The sequence below is a fragment of the Triticum dicoccoides genome, chromosome 6B (genome assembly GCF_002162155.2).
Source record: "Triticum dicoccoides isolate Atlit2015 ecotype Zavitan chromosome 6B, WEW_v2.0, whole genome shotgun sequence".
In the NCBI taxonomy this organism is placed as follows: domain Eukaryota; kingdom Viridiplantae; phylum Streptophyta; class Magnoliopsida; order Poales; family Poaceae; genus Triticum; species Triticum dicoccoides.
The window spans coordinates 700,559,318-700,579,793 of NC_041391.1; the positions used below are offsets into that span (position 1 = coordinate 700,559,318).

At 43.9% G+C, this 20,476-nt stretch overlaps 1 protein-coding gene and 1 long non-coding RNA gene across 2 annotated transcripts in view; both read left to right on the plus strand.

The window, feature by feature from the left end:
* Nucleotides 1–2,270, plus strand: part of LOC119324960 — a 5,872-nt gene extending 3,602 nt beyond the window's left edge. Inside the window, exon 4 of the transcript XR_005157254.1 lies at nucleotides 520–2,270. The gene's annotated coding sequence lies outside the window, so the exon portion shown is untranslated. The remainder of the gene's footprint in view (nucleotides 1–519) is intronic.
* Nucleotides 2,271–4,434: 2,164 nt separating this feature from the next.
* On the plus strand, nucleotides 4,435–10,865 carry LOC119324778. The gene is made up of 2 exons (XR_005157163.1): nucleotides 4,435–4,658; nucleotides 10,415–10,865. It is a non-coding gene; the product is annotated as an uncharacterized LOC119324778 (long non-coding RNA).
* The last annotated feature ends 9,611 nt before the right edge of the window (nucleotides 10,866–20,476 follow it).

A 20,476-nucleotide genomic window follows, 5' to 3' on the forward strand; every position in this document is an offset into this window, starting at 1 on the left:
ATTCTGGTATATATTCATTGGCGCAAAAACTAGAAGCTCAATGATATTTTTTTTCTTTTCTTATCACACACATATATATGTAGGATTGTGCAGACAACTTGCAGCTTTAGAATCAACATCTGGTTGGTTCATAGTTTTGTCAAGGATTTGGGAACATCGCATTGACATTTAGATATATATTTTTAGCATTCTTCAAGGTCTTGATTTAGTTTCTTTTTACACTGTAAAATAATAAAAATAAAAATATGTTGTACAATAGTAGTATCGGGTATGTAGTCAAATTTATTGAAATCAAAAGAAAACAAGGAAAGGAGAGCCGAAGTTCAAGGCATGTTCAACTCCAATTATTTGCTCTCTCAATGGAGTGTTAGTCCTCTGAATTTTTTTATTCCTCTGATCTCAAACATCATCCACGCAAGAGTGAAGCTTTGTCTGCCACCGCTCTTCGGTTCACGTCGTTGATGTTGTGAGGACTGGCAGCTCTTCAGTTCACACCGTCAATGTTGTGTGGACTGGCAGGATTTCAATGGGCATGGAGGCTCCAGCCTAGGGCGAGGGCGTGGTGCGTTGAGATGGCGGAGCTGCGTTGGTGGGAGGCGTCGATGGCGGCGGCAACGCCAATGTCCACCGGGATCTCTAGCCGCAAAAGTTGGAAGAACAACTTGGGGATGTCGTGCAGCTCCTGCGTGTAGTAGATAAATTGCCGCCCAGATAAATCACCGAGACACTACCAAGTGTGTCGTTCATTGGGCCAGGATAAAACATCTTGAGGGTGCCTCATGTGCGACTCTAGCTATTGAAAGTCAAAGAACTTGACTACTTTCGGAGTTTGATAAGGCTTTACAGTGAGTTCTCATACTTTTACTGTTTTTTTTTCGAAACGGTTTTACTTTTGTTGTTATTAAGCAGATTCTGTCAAAGCAATTGCTATGTGTATGCCATTTTCATGTTCTATACGTGGCTGTTTTTCCATGTTCTAGACATGGATATGATGATTGGTCGATGAGGCAATTGATTTCTAATACCAGCAATTTGGTTTCTGGATATTCTAATACTGACAGTTTTGTTTCATTGTCCAACGCTGAATCTATTCATATGGTGATGGATGCAGCATAACCATCAATTGAAGTAGATAATATGCAAGGCTATTTACCATTATCCAGGTTTATTTAACATTTAGGTTTGTAGTAATTTATTCAACATCCAGGTTTGTAGTGTTAACACTGATTTATTTAGTTTCAAATTGGTACGTTTCAGTTGCATAAAGGCATAAACATCTGTCATTTCTGAATAAGTTGTGGATGATTTCCCAGCTGTAAGTATATACGAAACACACATTATATTTTATTTCACTTGTTATCTGCACATGGCAATTAATTTGGATAGGACAAGTTAAAGTACATCTATTCAACGGCGGTTTTTGTCATGTGTTTTAAGTTTTCATTATTACTAGCAGGGGTTTCTATAGCTAGCCCGATGATGACCCCCACTTTAACTGACATGATGTCAAGCTCAAGGCTACCAGTGAAAATCCATATAGCTCATCGAGTCATTTTTTGATCACTAGCCCTATTGTTATCGTGTCATTTTCATGATTGTCAAATGCCTAACTGATGCTTTAATTAATTCATTGCCTCCAGTTCGTGTAGCATGGTGGTAACATAATTTGTCCATTTTGTGAATGATGTGAACTTTGAGAGTAGCCACAGTACCAAATCATGTGTAGCTGGGTGTAGGGAGTCTGTCGATTTTTTATATGCGAATCACTGATTGCTACGGTTAGGAAGAATTTTCGTTCACCACCAAAGACCGACACGTGATAACCATTGCGCTTTCTTTCTGGAGCGCAATATTTACTTTTGTTATCACTATATTCTTTATATTATTAATTTAAAGTTTTGCAGGAATGTGTCTGGCTATTTTGTTTTTCATTTTATGCTCTGGTGGAACGGTAAAGAATTGGTCAAGCTGGTTTGCGCTATGAGTTTTCTGCGTTACATGTTTTAAGACCTTCAGCGTGAAATTTTCATACTAACTACATGTATTGTTTGTGCAGGATGGGTATGAATTGAGGAAGCATTTTTTATTATACTTGCTAAAACATCGTGGGAATGAAGCTAGAGGAAACTTTCCTGATATTGTGAAAGAATTTCTTAAGCACATCATCTAGATATTAATAGTTTTGTAATAGATGTTCAGTTGGAACATCGCTCAGTTTGTTACATGGACATGTCATTAATTTTTCTTTGTGTTATCAAATTACATTGCAACAATGGACTTCAGATACTAAATAATTGTGTTTGTGTTATATTATTTGTATGTGTGGAATTTAACATGTAACTTTGGTAAATTATTTCAAGAGCCCGTGGCAACGCACGGGCACTCTACTAGTTAATAGTAGTAGCACAGTGCGCACGAAAGTACTACATAGATGTAGCCACGAAATCCTAAGTTTTTCGCAACTGATTCCCTTTCACAAAAGAATAAATTCCACTCATCGAATGAAAAAGGCACTAAGAGCATCTATAGCCGGACATGGCAAAATCCGCCCCCCATACGCCCACAGGGGCGTCCATGCACAGGGACCGCCGGCCCCTCATATTTTGTGCCGCACATCCACATACCTTAAAATGCCGATCCTCAAATCAATGCATGTCGATCATACATTCAAATTGTCTGAACTCAACAGTTCGAAACAAAGCAAAGCAAATCATTGTTTAACAAACCGGACATACCAAAATGAAATACATGTCCGAGCATGACGTATGGCTTGCTTGTCGGATCACTGGCCGGGCGCCACCCATGCCGCCTACTCCAAACCCATGCTTGCGTCCTGCTCCACCTGCATCCTTACTGCATGCTCCGCCTGCATCCTGGCCGCATGCTCCGCTGCCAGCTCTTGTTCTGTCATTCCATTGAACATGTCGAGGGCAGCCCGGGCGCCGCTGGTGCCTGTGCTCATCTATGCCCGAACGAGTTGCAGGGAGTCACATACGTTTACCACCGGCATCTGCGTGGGCGGAAAGCTCTCCGGAATGGCCCAGCCGATTGTCGGATCCTCTTTTGTTCCAACGTGGTCGGACGAGTGATCCGCGTCAGCGCTTGGATGGAAGGGGTGTGGGGTTTCGGGCGCGGCGGGGGAGACAGCTGCTCGCCCATGTCCGCACCTCCCTACGCCGTCGCCGCTTCCCTCTCTCGCTGCCGGCGTCGCCGCATCTTCCCGATGACGTGCTCCACCTTGCATGACAGAGCCAGGAAGGGACGCCGACGGATGAGGCAGACTGCATATCCGTCGTGGCGGTTGGGGACGGGTTGGACAACATCTACAACAATGGATTGGGACCGATGGTGAGGATGGGGAGCAAGGGTGGCGGACGCCGAGTGCTCGGGCGCGGGAAAGGTTGGAGGGCGCCAGGGGGAGGAAGGGTTTGGTGGATTTGATGCAACTCACGGTGGGATCGTGATGTCGAGTCCGACGTGGCGGATGCGCGCGGGCGCCCCCATACCCGCCCCATATTTGGGCTGGATATGAGTGGTGCTGGTCAGCCCGAGCATTTGAGGCTCGTTTAAGGATCTCGTCTTGGTTGAAATTTTGTGACCGGTCAGTGACCGGGTGTCCCGCCCGGGCGTTTGAGGCGGCTTTGGGGTGCATGGGTGCAGATGCTCTAATTAGTTTTACTCCACGCTGCCGCGCGTGCCCAATTTGGGCTAGCCCATGAGCGGCACCAGGGAGGCCCCTATTATATTGTTTTGTTTTTTAAAATAATTTGAAAATATTGATCACGAATTTGAAAATATGGTCATGATTTCAAAAAATGTTCGTGAATTTGGATATTGATGAACCTTTTTTTATCAGATGAACAAACTTTGAATTTGATGAAGATTTTTTGAACTTGATGAACAAATTCTCACTTCAAGAACATTTTCTAAAAAAAATCGGATGAAATTTTTGAAAAATGGATGAACATTTTGAAAAATTACGGTGAATAAATTTCAAATACGATAAACATTTTTTTGGTTAGATGGACATTTTTTATTTTATGAACTTGACGAACAAATTCTCAACTTTTCTGAAAATCGGATGAACTTTTTGAAAACTGGATGAAAATTTTCTGAATATTTGTTTAAACTATGATGACCAAATTTTGAATTAGATGAACATTTTTTGAATTCAGTGAAAATAATGTTCACAAAAACGAGAATTTTTTTTGAAAATAAAGAATACAAAATGTAAATAAAGAATAAATTAAAAATAAAAAATAAAATAAAACCAAAATATGAAATGAAAAAGCAAAAAATATAAAAACAAAATTGAAAAAGGAGGAAAAAAACGGGAAAAGGGCATGAACTACCTGGGCCCGGCCCACTTATACCTCGGCCCCACAAACAGTAATAAGAAGATGGGTGGATAAGGTAATTTCGGCGGCGCAACAGGCCAACAGCCTCACCCCACCCACCACCTCGCTGGCTGCCGGCGGAATATACTCCTCTGCCGCCATCCCTGCCCCCCGCGCCCATTCGGACCTCGCCGGAACCCCGAGCCACCGGTGGGCAGACCAAACTGGTTCCGCCGTCTGTGTGCCGCAGAGCACCTCGCCGTTCCCTCCCCTGACCGAAGTCCTCCCGAACGCCGTGCCACCGTGCCCTGAGCTTGCAAGGTGAGTTCTCTGATCGATTGGCGTGAGCTGGGGATTTGCGCCTGTTTTATATGTTCAATTGCTATGATATGAACGGCGGATTGGGGGTCAGAGCAGAGCAGTCCATCTCGCAGCACGTGGTTTTCCCCAAAGTTCAAACAAGATCTCGTTTTTTGTCTAGACTCCACGACATGATTCTGCCAGGAAGATTTGATCAATCAATTTAGGCAGGGGTGACAAGAATCCTGGGTTAATACCTACACGCTTTAGGCAAACAGGGGATATGATTTCTTGGGGTAATTAGCAAAGATCAGGGGAGAGTGGGCGAGTGGCCGAGAGGACTTAACGAGATGATGTATAGTGGCACATCAGATGCAGATACTTCCCGAGCAAGCGGTTGCCATCCAACATCATGTGTGTCTGTCTTGATTAACCGCTGTCATATTTGTTCCTCACCACTCGATCAGATCATACAAACATATATTTTGCATTAGTCGTCAGAACAGAGGATACATTTGGTACACAAATCAACAACTTGCTGCCTGAAGGAATTAACGCTAAACATTGACACTTCATTTTTGGACCGCAGAGAACTTTTGATTCTAGTTGGATGAATGGATTGCAAGGCAATAACAGAGTGGGTGTAAAAAGTACAGCAACTAAGAAGAGTACTCAGTACACACTTTGAAAACACATATCATGCACCATTCGTTTAATTTGTACCGATACATCACATTGAAAAATCATCACAATACTTGGATACCATAAGATACTTAGAACACCTAGTGTGCTCGCACTGGCACACCACACTTATATCACGTGAAACAATATAGCAGTTTAAAGGAAAGTCACATACAGCCAACTCCTAGACATAAAAATAACTTTTAACACACACGCAGTGGAGATTAGATAGTAGCACACCTGCACACTCAGACACACCTTGATGATAAAGTAACAGATGACCAGGATAAATTACTGGTGCACACGAATATCAATTTGACGAAGAATGCATGGTAGCACACTGCAGAAATAGTTTCTACTGACGACGAGGAATGTTGCTTGCATCAGTAGCCTCAGTGGCCTTGGGTATTGGATTCTGCGTAAGGATAGGGTGATTTGGATTTTCTTTTGTGGCATGTATGATGCTACTCAGGTCACAGTTACTGTTCAGCTCAATCTCTTTCAGGCTCAGAAGTTGTTCAATTCCATGTAGGTTTTCCATGCTATTGGAAGTCCAAACTATCTTCTCAAGATTAGAAGCTCCATTATGTTCAAAATGAATGTTGGAGATGTCTGAGTCCTCTATGACAAGAAGCTGAAGTCTTTTGAATTTGTTACTCCTCAAAGTAAGCTTCTTGTCCTTATATGACTTGGGCCGGAGCATGAGAAGGCGCAAATTGCCAAGTTCACCTAGCAGCTGTATATCAGTGTCCGTCAAGTATGTACCACAGAGAGTTATCTTCGAAAGTTTATGTAGCTCTTTGATCCAGCTTGGTAGCCCCCTTATCCATCCATTGATTCTAAGATTTATAAGAGATTTGGGAGGTGAAAATGTCTCGTTTGTGTTCATGTCATCAGTATCATCGCCATCATGTTCACTTTTTGAGCGAAACACACTAGTATCAGTCTTTCTTATTTCAATACAGATTGACAAAGAGCACAGAGATTCATGTAGCTTTCCAATTACCCGAAGCAAAATGTGGAGCAAATGGGCTTCATTGCCATGGATAACCACACCCAGCTTCCTCAACTGCTGCAGCCGACCAACTTCAGTTAACTCATGCTCATCACCTTTCTTGGAAACTTCAACTGGGATAGTATCTGCATGTTTGTCATGGTCCCTATTCCATGAGGGATATGAACAGTGGAAAGTGACTCATCTAGCCCGGTGTGACCTGCAAGCAGATGCACTAGCTTTTGGAGCATACCAATGGCTTTTGTAGGGAATGATCGTATCTTGGTTTGCCTGATGTCAAATGTCTCCAGGTACCTGAGCTTGTCAATCTCCTTGGGCAGGTCAGTAAGGTCTGTGTTCCTTAGACTGAGATACTTGAGCTGAAATAGCTTGTTGCAGATTATCTTGAGGTTCTGCTTCTTTAATCCATTGCAACCTTCTAGGTCCAGCACTTTGACCAATCCTAATTGAGAAGATGCGAGCAGCGAATTCAGAAATGTTACCATGGCATACAAGGGATCCTTGATACTGGCAGGGGGCTTCTGGGGTCTCCAGCAGCATGTGTTGAGATATGTGGCTTGTCTCTTCTTGGGGAGTTGTTGGAGTTGAATTCCATTGCGAATGGAAAGGCAGTGTGCAAACTCAGGCAGCAGGCCTGTGTTCCCAACATTCTCTTCACGTGCCATCTTAGCAATGAAGGAGCAAACATGAGGATGTACCTTACAAAACTTGACTTTGCCTTCAGGGCCAAGTTCACAGGGAAGAACAAGGCCTCGTGCAACGAGCGCATTGAATGCACGCTCAGCATGATCCAATGCAGTCAACTCATGTGTTCTGATGATCAGGTTTTCAGCAACCCGTCTTCTGACTAAGCTTGTTCTCCGGATTTTGGAATCTTGGGGGAAAATGGATAGGTACAACAAGCACATCTTATAATGGCTGGGGGTCGTCATAACAGAACCTTAGGATTTGGTTTGCATTACTCAGTGTGCTAAAATCTTTTAGCCTATGCAGCAGTTTCTTCCAATCTTCATTGCTTCTGTGAGGATTAGCATGAAGAGCATGAAGGACCATCTTGGTAGAAAAGGAATCCCAACGACATCTCTTAAGAATTTGCTCAACAATGCCCAGTGATTCCTCCATGTAGTTGCTCCCGTCCAGCAATTGGGTGGCTTTTTTGAGTGCAGTATCAAGATAGGATAAGAAGTGGACGTTGCAGCGGTAATCTTTGAGCAAGAAAAAATAGCTAGCTATGTACCACCCATGCAAATGAGGTGTCTGCTGTATCATTGGGGTTACTATGATAGCACTGTCAGAAGTGTGATCAGTTGGCAAAGCATTTGTAATGTCTGCCCATGGTGAATGATCCTCATGATCAGCCAGAATGATCAAGAATTTTTGACCTTTCAGGTGCTGTTGAATCTCTTGCTCCAATTTCATCTCATCCCATGTGGTAATCTGATGGTCTTCAATGGAGTGGGGTTGTACTTGTTTGAGTATGCATTGAAGCCTCTCCTTCCGATTGGGATTGCGCTTGGCATCGACCCAGACCTTGAAGTTGAAATGACTTGCTGCATCAGGATGGTCATACACTGTCCTTGCAAGATCAGTCGCCCGCTTGTGTGCCTCTGGATTACTGGCATCAACCGGTGGTGTTACAATGGCAAGGAGTTTAGCCCGCATATGGTCATTGCCGAAAACTCCCTTCAGCCATCGAATCAACTTCATAGTGTATTGCACCTCCATCGCGGACAGTTCTTTTGCCTTTTCTTTCTGGTTATGTCTTCCTCCCTCCTCTCCATCCTCCTCCTCCTCCTGCTCTACTTCTCTTCGTCCTCCTCCCTCTACTTTAGGGGAGTCAATTACTGTTGACTTTCCGGGTGGTTGTTTTTCCTTTTCTCTCTGGTTCTGCGTTCCTCCTCCCTCTCCTTGCTCCCCCTTTTCTACGTCTGTTCCTCCTTCCACTTTTTCAGATGAGCTAGTTACTGTTGACTTTGTGGGCGGTTGTTTTTCCTTTTCTCTCTTGTTCTGTGTTCCTCCTCCTCCCTCCCCATCCTCCTCTTCTCCTCCGCTTCCTCCTTCCACCTTTTTAGATGAGCTAGCTACTGTTGACTTTCCGGGATTGTCACCTCCTAATATCATGCCCATCAGCCAGCCACCATCGTGAACCAGCTCCCTTACCCCCTCTTTGGCCAGATGACGCAGCATCAGCCACACTTTCTTTTTGACCTTCTCATTCTCCTCCTGCACCTTCGTTGCCTCCTCAAGTAGTACCATCACCTTCTGCTTGGCGTTTTCATACCATTCGAGCACCTTCTTATCCTTGATCTCCTGTAATTTCTTTTTGATCTCGTTCTCCTCCACCACCTTCATGGCCTCCTCTCGCAGATTCTCTTCAAACGTGTTCCCTTGCTCCTTCTCTTTGGTCTTCACAAACTGCTCCACCCTCTTCTTATACTTGGGCAGCCCCATGATTATCTCCTCCCTCTCACTATGATCCATGTAACGCATTGTGTGAAGCAGCTCCCCTTTGGCATTTGTGGAAAGCAGCTCCTTATCTGTGGCATTCGAGAACAACGGTAGCCTCCTTTTATTCTTGAACTCCGGCATCATCGTCTTCATGGGCATCTTATCGAACTCGTCCCATATGGCCGTGTCGTACCACTGCCGCCTCCTCTTTTCTTTCAGCTCCTGCATCGTTTTTTGGATGTTCTCGTCCTTGTCCACCAACTTTATGGCCTCCTTATTTGTTTGCATCCTTGCGACTACAGGTATAGTCGCGGTTAAGGCATGCTGCTCGGTTATTTTGGCTTTGTTTATCATGCTCAGTAGATCTTTCTCTTTTACTAGTCCCTTTCCTAACTTGAGTATCTGCACCACTAGTTCATCATACTTGGACCTTGCTATCCAGATGTCACCAAGGCTACTGGACTTTGGATGATCACCTTCTCCTCTCAGCCACGCAATCACCTGCTGCGCTCTCGCGTCAACGTCCAATAGGTCGGCAATATCAGCTACAGCAGTATGCCTCTGATTATCTTCCTCCTCCGCACCATCTTCTCCGGTGGAAGCGTGAGTTGCTGGTGGCTTGTCCGGGACAATCGTGACGCCATACCTCTGCCGCCGCTCCCCCACCTCGCACACCCTGGACTTGAGCTCTCGGATCTGCATGGCGATGCGGTGGCGATCTGGCATGGTCCGCATTATCTGCGGCACATGCTGTACGGTGCCAAGGAGCCCCGCCGTGGGGCGGCTGGCACCGCAGGTCTGCACGTAGCGGTCAATGCAGTTCTGGGAGTCATAGGCGACCTCCCGGACTTGCCTCATCCATGACCGGACCTGGTTGTTTGGTTGGCAACCCGTATCGGCCACGTCGAGTAGGAAGCCGTTCATGCTCTCCATCTCGTCCTTGATGAACTGCACGTCGCCACGGACACCGCCCAGCAGTTTGGCCTCATCGCTGATGACCGTGGCTAGGGTGCCCAGCAGCGAGCCCACGGCGCTCTGGGCGCTGCCGGCCATCTTGATGTCCGCTTTTCCTCCTCTCTCTTGTTTGGAATAGTATAGTTGGATTTGGACCAAGGCGTAGTGACGAACTAAGCGATGAGGCTATGGGCATCTTCACGGCACGGGACAAGTCTAGCAAAGCAAAAGGAAACCATCATCCTTCATCTGCACGTATGCCCATGCATGGGACCGGCTGGGCCAAAATTCTGTTCCAAACTTGCGAGTCTCTCTGAAGTAAGGTTGGCAATCAGGCGCTCTGCGACCATGGGCAGAGAGTACATTGCCCATCTCGTCTATTAGCATGTAAGGCACGCAGTCACCTCTTTCTTATGATGTACGCTTTATGTAGCATCAGTACTATAACAACATACACTCTATTTATTATTAATGGAAGTCTATTTTTGTCATCCGATCTTCTTTTTGGTAGCTTTTTCAACCTTAAAACTTTCTGGTGTTACGGTCAAAATGCTATGTTTATATGTCGCGTTTTCGGCCCCCAAGAAAACATAGTTGTACATTACACGATGATATGTTTACATGCAAGAAAATTGTGCAGACTCATTACTGTGAATCTCATATGGGCTCCTCCATGCAGGTCAAGAAAAGTAACCTTGCATCCTTTGCCCCAATCAGAAATGGCCATGATCAAGAGGGTCCACGTTAAAAACTGAAAGCACAAGACATGATATGTGCTTTGATTATCTTTCTCATTCACCTTAGCAAAAGCAACGCATCTTGGCAGATGTGCAAAAGCAAAAGGAAAAAAATTGTTTATCCGCATATACATAGCGGGAGGAATACTTATATGGCCAAGGCTGCAGAGTAGTAGATGGAGCCTATGGGTTGGAAAAGAACCGGTTCCAAACCTGCGTAGCTAGAACTAGCTACGAAAGAGGTGAAGGAAAGAGCAAGAGTGTGGTGGATAGTTGTGTCCAAGACACACTCCATTGTGGGCTTATGACCTACGTTTGTATTTGGGAAAAATTGAATTTTCAAGTTTTTTTCTTTCTTTTTACCTGCAAAAAAAGAATTTCCAAGTTTTTTTTTCTTCATCTAGCTGGACGTAAGATGATTTTCCTTTCGACATGCATCTCCGCTGGTCGAGTTATTAACGACTTAATGTCGGGCCTGGATGTCCCTGGTTGCTCCTGTATGAGCTTCCTAGTTCTTGCGCTGTTAACAGATATGTGTACGTGCTGCAGGAAGGCGTACTATCATGATGAACTAGATCGGGCTCGTGCCTTGACGCGAGGGTGCCGGTCCCAACGTTTTGGTCAACCGGGTAATTGTAAGTTAGTAGGAATCCATGTTTTGTATATGCATTAACACAGGATAACACAGGCATAGGATTAGAGAACCAATACTAAAACTACAGCATAATTTGTTCATAATTTACAACAACCAAGGAGTGGTAAATCCATCCGAAGGACTACCTCATAGCGGTGATCACACATAATTTACAATAAGGATAGGGTAGTTTGCTACCACACTTCGCCTCTGTACATGCATCACGTCTATATACGATAATATTATTCAATAAATCAAAAGAACTACATCTTTGTATGCGGTTGAAACATCGGTCGCATTCACCATGGCTCAAGCTCAGATGAGAAGTAATCACTATTGTTGTCCTCATGATAAAGCAGAAGAATTTAGCCTGAGTAAGTGCAGCATGGCATAAAGTTCAGTACAAAAGCATCTTGATTAAGAGTAACAGAGCATATATTTCAGTGCTAAAGAGTTTCAGAAGCAGGCATAGTGACACTGAGGTCAATATTGAGTAAGCAAACCACATACAAGGCTAAACCAAAACTGACTAAGTAGGCTATTTTCCATACAAAGCAACAAAGGCAAAAAAGCATGCAAGAAGATTCTAGTAACCTTGCATATCGGATACAAAATATATAGCATTTATATCACTGAATCATATATCAGTCACAGAAAAATTTATTCATTGGTATAGTTATTGGATCTATCTAATTAAAAAAGGCAGCAAGCAACATATAAATTCATTAGAAATAGATGGTATTCCTTATAGCAATCCGCTCAAAAGGAACAAGAATGGAACATACATTATGTAGAGCCAAGGGAAGAGTTTCATTACCAAGAGATCCTGCATAACCAATCTGTGTCATCACATATGTAGGCTGCTCCAAATCCTTTAATACCAAGTACAAACCGTAACCTGCTCCAAAGGCCACTGCTTTGTGCTTTGTGCTCTGTTTTATTTACTGAGTGCTCTGGAAAACAAAGAAAACAAAAGACTCATAGGCTCGGAACACAAAATATTTTTTCGATAAAGTTTACACTTAATAGACACCAATTAATTACCAAATTTATCATCATTTTTGGTGAACATTAATAAACAGCAGACTCATGGTATTGGTATGTAAGTAATTATCTCCAAAAGAGCTTCACATGCACGCAGACAGCAGTGTAGTAATTCTCTATCTCCATAAGAGTTAGCTTCAGTTGCAGTATCAATGATTAGTTTGACACGCATGTACAGAGTGTTTGTTTTGCTGCTACCTCTTCATATGTTGTCAGTCAGTTCTTCCAGGTAAAATATCCTGAAACAAGTTTATTCCGTGCACAAAACCTAGCTAAGAATGGTATTAAGCATATTTTTTCAGTGAAATTTTAACACCCCAAAATAATCATGAAAACCCCTCCCTTTCTAAGACCAGCAACGGTAGTTCAGCATCAGAGCATCTGAAGCATTTTTTTCACTTGCAAAAAGTATTCAATACACAGTTTGACAGGCACACACAAAGTACAGTACAGTGCAGAGTGTTCTTCTTGCCACCTCTTGGTGCATAAAATACATATGTTGTGAAACAGATTTCCCAAAAGGCAAAATGTTATGGTCTATCCATTCCCGGGCAGATTTTAGCATGTATCATTCAGAGTAACATTTTGAGGCAAAGATGAATTAAGCAAAAAAAAAAAATCAGCCCCCAAAGAAAACCTCAAATTGAACCCTCCTTTGATGTCTCAGAAGGAGGAAATGTACAGAGGAAACTCTGAAGTCTGAATTGATCAACGGGAGCAACACATACAAAAAGGCAGAAGGGGGAAGAGGCGTTGTGACCAGATAATCTTTGTCGTGGGATGCAAATTGGAGGAACTGCTTGGTACCGCCATGGTCGTGGTTCCAGTAGCAGTAGCACCTCACCTCTTCGCAGTCCTCGCAGTGGCAACCAGCGCTGCCCCTCCCAATGCAACTTGTACATCCATGGGATGGGACCACAGATCAATGTAAGAGAAGGCAACATTTTTCTCCGGCCGGCTGAAGTAAAAAAGATCACAATACATGAAGATAGGAGCAAGGAAGTCCATAAATATGAAAGATGCTAGACATACGCTTGAGATATTACCTTGTCAACCTGAAGTTCTTCAATCTACAAAATTAGCTTCTCTGCTAGAATTTGCTTCTGTAGATAATGGGGTCATGTCAAACATTTAGTCATAATGTTGGAAAGAAGAGCAGAGATGACCTTTGGCTACCTTCAACAGGAAAGGCATAATGTTGGAATTTCTCATTATCATCTTCATCTGGATAAATAGCATGGAACTCTCCAATTGTCCTCGGCTTTCTCTAGATCAGCAAAACAATAAAGTAAATAAAAAGGATAGAATCAAACTCCAAACTAATTTGCAGTGTCTAAATTGGGCACGCCTATGAAAGTCCAAGAGAAAAAACAAAGCAATAGGATTAACCTATGACATTGACATCCCCATTCAACATTCATTTATACTGTCAGGAATGCCATAGATTACTTATAGCAATATTAGCGATGCAAGCGTAGATAGGCTGCACCAGAACAGATTCATAATCAAATTGTTCAATGCATAATTAGATAAAAGCTGAATAGATGGTTCTCATGGATGAGCATGTGGCACAACATTTTCTTTTGTAAAAGAAATAAGCACTATTTTTAAACAGCAGTTTTACCAAATAATTATATCTCAATCCAATCTAGTCAAACCAAACTCTGCCATTCTATAGCCTAAAAAGGCAGACAAACTATGATAGGCTCTTGGAATCTACATCTTGTCTACCAAAACATACACATGACCACCATTAGCTAACTGGAGAGAGGGAGAGACCTGATAACTTGTGAGAGGAACCTGAAACCAAACTCTGCTATTTTAGCCTAAAAAGGTAAACAAACTATGAGAGATGTTGTTTTCAAATATTATGAAATGCATGGTCTGCTGTATAAATGAAGATGCATATTGGCATGTCTAGCTAAAACTATGAATACCTACTCTAGACCATTTCGGCCGTTGGATCCAGATGCTTGATCCATCTTTCTATAGACGTGCAGCAAGCATAGAATCTGAAAATGAATTAGTGATGCATATGCTTTTTCTAACCAACTATGGAATCTGATTTCTCAATAAAGGGTGCAGGCAAAGTTTTAATTTGTAGAAAATGGAGATGGATACGTCCAACATTCATACAAAATCTGAAGAAAATAAAAATATATTAAAACTCCATCTAAAATGTAATACATGTGCGTTGTAGTAGCAGTTCCTATATCCATCGGCCATGACCCTTACGCCTTTAGTACATATATATACCACACAATTTTCTGAGATGAAGCCATTGCCTGTCTATATGAATAAAGTTATACATGATAGCAGAAAATTAGGAACTTCGAACAGGACATTTAGTAAACTGCAGTCAGAGAAACATATATCACCTAAGGTTATTCTTTTTGTCTCAACCATTAAAAAATGCAGAAGTACATATATTCAAAGCAAAAGGCTGAATCGGTTAGCCTGTGCCATCACCACTTCCTTAGCCACCGACAAATCAAATCTACGTAAACCTACAAACAAAATTACAGTCTAGAGAGGGATGATCTTGCACACCTCAACCAAAATCACAGTTGTAAACGCGAGCCAGATTGACATGGTCGTTGTGGAGAAGCATTCAAATAGAGAAACCTATAGAAAAATTTGACAGAAACAAAATCAAGCAACAACTTAACAATTTGTAAAATTGGGAACATAGCAACAGGAGGAAAATAGAGAAACATACACATCATAGCGATATTCTTCGACGACCGTGCATAGAGCCGCTGCCACAGGAGCATGTGGTGCGGTAACGGCCAGTCGACGTCACCTTTCACACTCCGCCGCGGACCCGCGTCTCCCTTGCCAAAGCCTGACCTCCACCCACCCTCGTCTCCCATCTCCTCTGCAACTGCTCGCTCTCGATATTACTTGTGATGCTTGTTGGCAGGAAAATGAATTATAAACTGAAAATTGTGCAAAAGCGTAAATACATTTAATCCATGACACATACATAACCAATCATAATGTACAAAGCACCTTGTCCCAAAAACGCACAACCAGTGGTTAGGAGCAGCAAGGTTCTAACCAAAATATAACTACCAAACCTATATGAGTGTGGCACCCCGGCTCAGAGAAACCGGAACGCTCCATATTCCAGCCCAGAGATTGAGATGAAGTCTTCTGGAATACGTCACTGCTTAGCATAGAACAAACCAGCTCTCTATTATTACACGAATATGATTGCAAGGTCTCCGATATTACAATGAATAACATCGGCACGATGAGACTATGCCTGCGATACTACACTTGCTCTATGCTAGCAGCAGAACAACTCGTAGCGGTGGAAATCTTCTAGCAGTGGAACAATGACGAAGGTGGTGAACTCCACTCTGCAGGGACTCTGGCTGGGACACGATCTAGCTCGCACGAACGGAAACCACGACAAGCAATCAAGCAATCACGGCATCACCTGCAATCTGGCATGACACACCAGGTCAGTACATTGAATGTACTTGCAAGCTCACAACAACCAAAAACATCAAGGCAAGACAACAACATAGCATTAAGCAGGTTAATGAAATTAACAACTACCATGATACAACAACAACTACTAAGCATGATATGAAACTACTACAATACTGATAAATCACCATCTCAGATCTCCATAACCATATCTCTCTTGGCTAACCGGCCAAGCAATATACCATCTCGATCACCTCGTGATCAAAACCAAACGGTGATCATTCACGAATCACAAATGGACCAACCTCGTGGTCTTGGATCGGGTTACCTTGTAACCAAACGGTGATCTTTCCGGCAATCACAACCATGACCAACACTTGGTCTCAAACGGTGATCTTTCCGGCGATCACTACCATGACCAACACTTGGTCCCCAACATCATCATCAACATCCTGTCAATCTGTACTGCTCAAAATATCAACATATAAATCACCTATAAGTCATTCCGTCATGTGAGTGTTGATCAAACGGTGTGACCTAGTACGAACCCATGCCCATGACCGAGGATGCGGCTATCGATAGTTTAAACAAACACACTCTGCAGAGGTAGCGCACTGTACCCACACCACGGAACCCATGGCCTCGCACTCCCATTCGGGTGGACCAATGACGTTCCGACAAAACCGATCTACTGCCATGACACTCTCCCGGCCACTCCGACTCATTCCCCACTGGGCTAGTCCTGGGTGGCCCCATGTTTACCAAAGACACCAACGGCCACCGTCATGGCCAAAACAATAAACCATCCCAAACGGGGACATGTGCACATAACAACAACAACGGGCACAGAAGGCTTATGTCTGCCTACCTGATCAGGGTAGTGCGCGCCCATAACCTTCCCTTGGAGGCACCGGTGAGAGACACGGCAATAGCATTGCATTAGGGCCTTCCCATAAAGGCAAATGTGGTTGCACTGGAGAAAGCCCGGTTCGGTGGCACCTGACCAACTTAATGACGGGATTTATCCCCAAAAATAGAGTTGTGATAACTGATACTCCGATATCAACTATCAAACTACAATCCAAGTCATAGTAATATCCAACAAATAATCTGAGCATAATATCCTCATATCAAAATACTCCAAAGATAGCACAATATTTCTATCATGATGAATCTGAAAACAATAACTCTACTACTCCAATAACCAGAACAAAGCTATCCAGCTAAGATCCACATGTAAGCATCATCTCCGAAATTAATACTCCAAGCAACAGAACATCGACTAGCATCATGAAAATAATCATACTAACCACTAATAATCTAAAGGCAGCATGACTTCCAAAGTAATTCTCCAAAATATAATAACAGATATCATCATGAAAACAATCAGAATATCAACCACTAATACTCCAATGGCAACATGATACTCATCAACTACAAACATAACTCCTAGTAATGCAAACGATAGCATGGCATCAACAAGATCAAAATAATACTCCAAAAAAATGCCATGCACTGATCACAAGTAGCTAAAACAATATTTTAAACATGTTTAAATAAATTAAACCATGTCACTGCATTACAGTGATGCAAATGGAGGGTGTGGCTTGCCTAGGGATGAAGAAATCACTGGGGAGAAGTGCGGGAAACTCACGGAAAGAATCGCCAGAAATCGTACTCTCTCGGAGGGGGCTGAATAAGGGCAGGAGCAAAATGGTCATTTTCAGAATGTCAAAACATGGTGAAAATGGTTCCATCAGAATGGGCTTGACGAAACGAAGAAGTGGGCTTTGGAATCACCTGATTTGGAGCTACGAGTGAAAGTTATGGGGGGTTGAAGTTCAGGGACTTTTCTGTAAAAAGAATATTCACATACAGGTCCCTGAGTGGATAAGGCAGAGGCGCAAAATTGGAAATACATTTTATGTAGATGAAAATGCACATGCCCAAAATGCGTTTCCACTTGCCACGTCATCAGAGGCGGGTCCGGCTCGTGTGACGCTGACGTGCGGGTCCCATGCGGGTGGGGCTCGTCACTTATCCACGTTCGACCGAGCGGGGTCAACGCCCCAGAGACTGACGCCCGGGGCCCGCGGGGTCCACGGCCAGCTGGCAGGGCGACTCGGTCGTCTTCTTCTCCATCTCGCTCGCCCGCGAGGCAAAGGGAGGCCGCCAGCATCGGGCGGCGATTGCCGGCGCCACAGAGGGCCTCCGGCGACGCTCCGCATACTGACGAGCTTAGCGCGAAGAGCTGCGTTGGCCTGAGCCAGTGGTGCACGCCGAAGAGGATGGGGTCGGGCAGGGTTTGCACGGTGGCGGACGACGGATACGGGAGGAGTCGGGGACGAGGCCACCGATGATTTGGCAGAGAGAAAAGGGGGCTAGGAGGCTCGCTGGACTACGGGGGATCTCCTGGTGGTGGCAGAATGGAGGGGAATGACTCGGTTCGACTGAATTTAAGATGGCCGAGGCGGCGGCTATGGTGGGGATGGGAGGGCAGGAGAGCTCCTCGAGCTCAACGGAGAGGTTGGGCAGGTTGCTGGGGGTGAGGTGGAGCTAGTGGAGTGCTCGGAGGGCTCGGGAGAGGGGCTTAAATAGCCGTAGGGAGGAGCTGTCGCTCTGCCATCGCCATGGGTGCGTGGCCGGTGCCACGGACGCGTGTGCAAGCGCTCGAGCTCGGGGGAAGGTGACGGGGGGACGCAGAGAGGAGCCCACGGGGCAGAGGAGGCCAAGGAGCACGGGGAAGAAGAAGACAGCTACGAACAGATCCAAAACGCCACTGTACGCCCGTGGGCGCGCGGCGGTTTGCGTCGGTGACGAAGCCGTCGGAGTGGGAGAGGGGTCCAGGGGAACGATGACGACGAGAGGAAGCCAACGGACATGCTCACGAGCGCGAAGACGACGAGGGGGGAGCGGACGAAGCAGAAACGGCACTGGACGCAGCCACTGCGCACAGAGCATGCGCACAGGCTTGCCAGCGTCGTAGTCACCACGTGAATAGGGGCATTCAATGCTCTACAACACCCAAAATGTTGTCTAGCTGACAGTCCTTCCAAGATAGAGCATTTATGAGGCATTGGCTTGATCTGGGGAGCTATGGTTAAATGGTAATCACCCTCTGAAGTTTAGTGCAGTAAACTTAGCCATGCACTGGTGATAAACAGGGAATTGCTTGAAGCCAAATAAGTTGTCTGGGGTGTTTAACTAAGTAAGGACTATGATCCTGGAGGTTTTGAGGGGATATGGGCTAGGAATGAATATAGTTGCTTCACAACTGCATTTTTGATCCACAAATGAAGATCATGATGATGCTCTCACATAGGGTAGCAACTTGGGCTAAGATTGGGCAAAGCTTAATTATTTGGACATATGAAGATGCTGTAAAAAAGCTCATGCCAAATGGACAAGCCAAAATGGCACTTGCTTCACAAATATCATTTTCATCCAGAAACTTGGAATAATTTTGGTGATCAAATGGCTCATTGAAATGATGCCAAATTGGGTGGAGAGAAGTTGTTTGGGTAGAAGATCAATCTGGTAATTTATCAGGATTTTTGAAGCAACATAAAATACACTTGCTTCACAACATGAAAATATTGCCAGAATCAAAGATTTGCTCATGTGCTCACATAGATGATTGGATGGGATTGCAAATGGGTGGAGGGGGTTAATATGAGCACATTAAGGAGTGTGCAAAAGTTCAACTCATTTGGGTACTCCTAGCTAGTACTTCCTTCACAAAGCCTTCTATCTGACAGAAATTTTGCAAATTCACTGAGGAAGTTTGGCTAGGTAAATAAAGTTGAACTTGTTCATGAGGCAATTATTTGTAAATATAATCATGCCCAAAAAAGGTTGGGAGCCACTAGGAAAAATATAAATGACACTTCCTTCACAAAGTGCCATTTAGGGCAGAAAGGAAGAATAATTATTGGGGAATTATTATTGAACTGGCCAAGGAAATGTTTGGGCATATTTGAGCTATATATGACCCAAAGGAATTATGAGAATTAATTGGGAATTTTTGGATGGACAGAAATATAGGTTGCTTCACAACCTAGGGCAGATAGGGTTATTCCTTTAATGAAAAAGGAGTTTTCCCTAGAAAAAGAGATTAGGGTTTGGCCAAGCAGTGAAGTGACATGATCTTGGCAAGGTTTTGAGAATGATTGGCCACTTAGGAGGGGGAATGAGGTTGATTTCCCAGGTGGCAAGGCCACGGAACCACTCCAAAAAGAAAAAACAGAGCAAAAGCCAAATAAATCAAAAGAAAAAGAAAAGGGCCAAAAACCAGGCTGTTACAAACCTTCACCCCTTAAAGAAATCTCATTCTCGAGATTTGGTTGCTCAGGGAACAAGTATGACCTGAGGACAACGTTTCCAACTTGGGTATCCTTTTTCCTTTAGTTATTTTTCCCACAAGAATTTCAGATGATCAACTTCCCTTGCTCTGGGGTGGTTTGCTTCACCTTTCCCCAAATTCTGACGTGTTTTTGCTCACATACCAAATCCTTTTACTGACGCAAATTTTCTCATATCTGCGATGATATCCAATGGATCTGAGCATAGATTTTCCTTTGGTCATGAAACCTTTTTACTTCTGTCATGGGGTTGCTTCAAATAAATGCAGACCTTCTGGTTTCAATAAATGCTGAGAATTATCATGGCCATCTTCTGACGGGATCTAACTGCTCATAGGTGGCACTGATTTATCTTGATTTATTCCTTTGGCTTGAGCATGAGATAGGTACCAAAGATTTGACTGCCTTCTGTTGTGAGCAATATAGCGGTGTATTGAGTTATAGCTGTGTCATACCTCAATTATTTACATCTTGAGATTGGCCCGACAGGGACTGACCGAGAAACGCTTTCCTGACAGACTGATCGT